Genomic DNA, 4,242 nt, shown 5'->3' with positions numbered 1-4,242 from the left:
CTGCCAGCTCTCTTCATTTAAATGAGTCCCTCTGTTGGGCTTGTCTGCACTGGGCTCACAACGGTAATATGCAGTCCTGAGGGTCATCTCAACGGGCTGCCCGCCAAACTGTGTCCCGGCCGTCTGCGGTGCCGGCTCAGCGGGTTCACTCCCACAGTATGGCTCCGTATGGCTCCTTGCCCCAGGCCCTCTCCTGCAATGCCCCATGCTTCTCATGGGCATCAATCTGCTGCTGTCTCCCAAGTGCTGCCATTGCTTCACCCCTCCACCTCCGGCCTGGTCATCCCCCTCTGTAGGTATTGCTCCAGACAAGATCTTCAAACACTGAGCCTCAGGAGCTCTCATCCTCATACTAGAAGCCCACAGGCCCCCATGTTCGTTCCTCATGGCCATGGCTTCACCGCTTCAAACTTGGGCAGTGAGGCAAGGGTACCACTGTCTTCTCAGGCAATGTTACCCTCTGTGGCTCAGAGTTATCCCACACCGCAAGTTCAGTTATTGATACCACTGATTTTACAGGATAGTGGCCCGAGAGCCCCATGTGCAGCGGGAACTCTTCACTGCGCATCCCTCTCCATGACCCTCCAGGCCACACCCCCTGGCTTTGACTCTTGGTGGTAGATCACTCGGCCCATGAGTTGATGAAGAATTTAGCTGGCTGAGAGAATTAGTGTGAAATGCAGGACACATTGATCATCAACACGTTGAATGTGCCCCGCGGCCACAGGTCCTCATGGGGCTACGCTAGTCAGAGGGTCGCTTGAACATGAATTGCCCCTCTCAGGGTGTGGGTGGGGCTGTCAACAGGGGGACTCCTCTCTTCATCCTCTGAAGGTCAGGCCCCCGATAGCCTGTGGCAGGGGCTCACCTGGGTTCTATCACAGAGGTATACACTTGATACGTCTGGCGTTCCCCAAATTGATAGAGAGGGTGGCCTCCCAGTCCACACTGGGCTTGGAACCAGGGTACCTGGCTGCATGCCGCACGTGACTGGCTGTGGTGTCCCACAGCTGCCTGCACTCATAGCCTTGGGTGCCCACTTCCATGACTAAGGCTGGAAAGACCCCATGGCTGTGTAGATTTGCTGTTTTCCATGCTGACCCTGAGGGCTTTGATCTCTCATCTGGGAAAGGGTGTCATTCTGTGTCCCTGTTTGTGGAAAAGAGGGCACCCCCTTCTTTGGCAGCCAAGAAAATTAGCCTGGCTCCCCTATGCTTAAGAATCGGACTATGACCTCAGATCAGACATGGTGACCAGCTGAATTTAAGCATATTACTAAATGGAAGAAAATAAATTAATGAAGATTCCCTCTGTAGCTTTGAATGGAGAGGGAATAACCAGGCGCTGAATCATTGCTTGGCGGCGTGTGAAGGAAATGTGATAGAGATAGACTCCTTGGTATCGCTCAGGGGCCCAAATTTCTTTTGATCAAGGCTCACCCCATGGACAGATTTAGTCTGGTCAAGCCGCTTGGAATGCAGCCAAAGTGGGTTCTAAACTCCACCTAAGGCTAAATACAGGTGCAAGACAACCAACAAGTACCATAAGGGAAAGTTGAGAAGAACTTTGAAGAGTGAGTTTAAGAGAGTGTGAAACCATCAAATGGGTGGGGTCCCTGCATTCCACCCAGAGGATTCAACATGGTGGGAAGGCCGGGTGCATGGGACGGCTGATCTCCTTTGTCGGACTGCCACCTAGGTGCTCCTGGACCTTGCAGGGTGCATTTCCTCTTTGGTGATGCACTGTGATTGACTAAGTTAGGAAGGCTTTGGTGTGGTAGGTGGCTATCAGCCCTAGCAGACTGTGTTACAGTCTACTAGCAGCATATTCGCTATGTCTGTGGGGCTGAGGGAGATTGACTACATCCATGCCCTCCCCTCAGCAATACCCAGGTCCTTCTCAGTGTGTGCTGATTAGGGCAGGGGGGATTGGGTCCCCTCCTCCTGGTGTGACTTTTGATTGAGGCACACAGTGACCAGTGCTCCCTGACTGCATTATGTCACTGGGTTGGGAAGCCAATGCCAGGCACCGAATGAATGACATTACAAGGCATACATTTACAATGCATGTCTTTACAACACAGTTTTTACATCGCAACATCCTTAACAATGCATTCTTTTACATCGCATGCCATTACATCGCATTTTCAGAAACTACCTTTACAACGCATTCCATTACATCGCATTATACCTTTACAACCCATACCATTACAATGCATACCATTACTTCGCATTTAAGGTAAGTGTTGGATAGTATAGGGGTTATAATTACTATTCTAACTCCAGTGAGTGCAACGGTAGGGTAAGTGTTGGAGAGTGTAGGGGTAAAAATTACTATTCTAACTCCAGTGAGTGCAACGGTAGAGTAAGTGTTGGATAGTGTATTGGTAAATATTACTATTCTAACTCCAGTGAGTGCAAAAGTAGGGTTAGTGTTGGATAGTGTAAGGGTACTATGCGTTGTAATGGTATGCATTGTAATGACTTGCGATGTAATGCCTGCGTTGTAGTGACATGGGTTGTAATGACATGCGTTGTAGTGACATGCGATGTAATGGCTGCATTGTAATGACATGCGATGTAAAGGATGTTGCAATGTAATGACTGCTATGTAAAGGTAGTGAGATGTATTGACTGCGTTGTAAAGGTTGTTTCCCCCAGGCACCAGAGGTCTGCATCGATGTTGATTACCCACCTGACTAGTCTTGTGACATGGACCAAGGAGTCTAACACCTGCCTAAGTCATTGCGGCACTGGAAACCCTGTGGTGCAAATAGGGTTATGGCCGGTGTGTGTCAGCTGATGTGGGACCCTGCTGTGGCCTTTCAGTAGGCATACCAACCGGTCCATTTCAGTCACTCTTTCAAGGAGGTGGACCATCAATGTTTGTAATAGGACCCTAAAGATGGTGAAATATGCCTTGGCAGGACAAAGACAGAGGAAACTCTGGTGGAGTTCCATAGCAGTACTGATATGCAAATTGGTCACCCGACCTGGGGCAAATAATTGGTCAAACTAATAGCTGGTTGCCTCTGACGTTTTCCTCATGACTGCTGGGGCTCAGAAACTCCAGTTTTATCTGGTAAACTGAATGACTGGAGGTTTCGGGGCCAAATCGATCTCAATCTATGCCTAAACTTTGAATGGGTCCAAAGTCCATCTTGATGGTGTGAAGCCGGGCATTGGATAGGAATGCCTAGTGGGACACTTTTGGTAAGCTGAACTGGCACTTTAGGAGAAACTGAATGCTGGATTCAGCAACACAATGCTGATGCTCATTTGAGCCCAGCCATCATGATGCAAGCTCCGGCCTAAAATTTTAGTTGTTGGTACAATCTGAATCCCTAAGTATTGTATTGTATTTGCAGCTCATTCTATGGGAAAAGGTTTTTGTAGGGAGGGTTGGTGAATAGTGGCATAGACACAATAGATACAGACATAAAACATAGCATTTTTATATGAGTTATGACAAGGATGTTATCAGATCACAAGGGCGTAGATTACATACATGCATAGTTTGTGGCTTTCCTTGTCTATTTCAAACCTGATAATGTTGGTATTGGTCCTTAGTCTCTCTGCCATCAGCCCCATAATAGAGCAAAAAGGAAGGAAGAAAAAGCAACCTCTCTATTTTGTTCCCCTTTATAGGCATAGTGGGTTTTATGTAGTACCCTCTAGATGCACTCTTGCTTGCGGGTCACTGTATCCACTTAATACCCATTATCTGAATATTAAGCCAAAGCGACATATCGAGAGAGTTTCTCTTAAATATGAGCATTGAAACTTATTGAGTGTGTTCCAGCATTAATCACTAATAATAAAGCATATCTCTGCATTGTTTTCAATTTTGTCCATGATATATATGAGATATATTTACTAAAAGCTAATGCAACATATTTGCAAGCAAGCAATGTTGCTGCACTGGTTTGTGTGAGAGGGAGAGGACAGGAAAGTGCCATATCTACAAAGAGATCGAAAATCATATCAGTAATTGGGAGTGTACATTGTCGCTAAGAGGTCCTTTATTAAGCACGGGAAGGAAATTGCAGCTAAAGGCTGTGGCCCTCCTAGCAACCTTATCCAAACTTTCAAAAACATTATTAGGCCCAAGCATAGACCCAATGTTGGAAGTCATGCAAGTCAAGATTTCTCCTAGATTATCTTACGGCTCTGAAATCCTTCTGGGCAAGGACAGCAACGCATTGAACAAACATAAAACAAGCATCTACAAATGCGTCCTGCA

At 47.0% G+C, this 4,242-nt stretch overlaps 1 pseudogene; it reads left to right on the top strand.

The window, feature by feature from the left end:
* The first annotated feature begins 606 nt into the window (after positions 1-606).
* Positions 607-759, top strand: LOC146830882 (5.8S ribosomal RNA; annotated as a pseudogene).
* Positions 760-4,242: the final 3,483 nt, after the last annotated feature.

The sequence above is a fragment of the Triturus cristatus genome, chromosome 5_1 (assembly GCF_964204655.1).
Source record: "Triturus cristatus chromosome 5_1, aTriCri1.1, whole genome shotgun sequence".
NCBI classification, from domain to species: Eukaryota; Metazoa; Chordata; class Amphibia; order Caudata; family Salamandridae; genus Triturus; species Triturus cristatus.
Note: the sequence above shows the minus strand (reverse complement) of the source record. Positions and strands in the feature narration are given on the sequence as shown.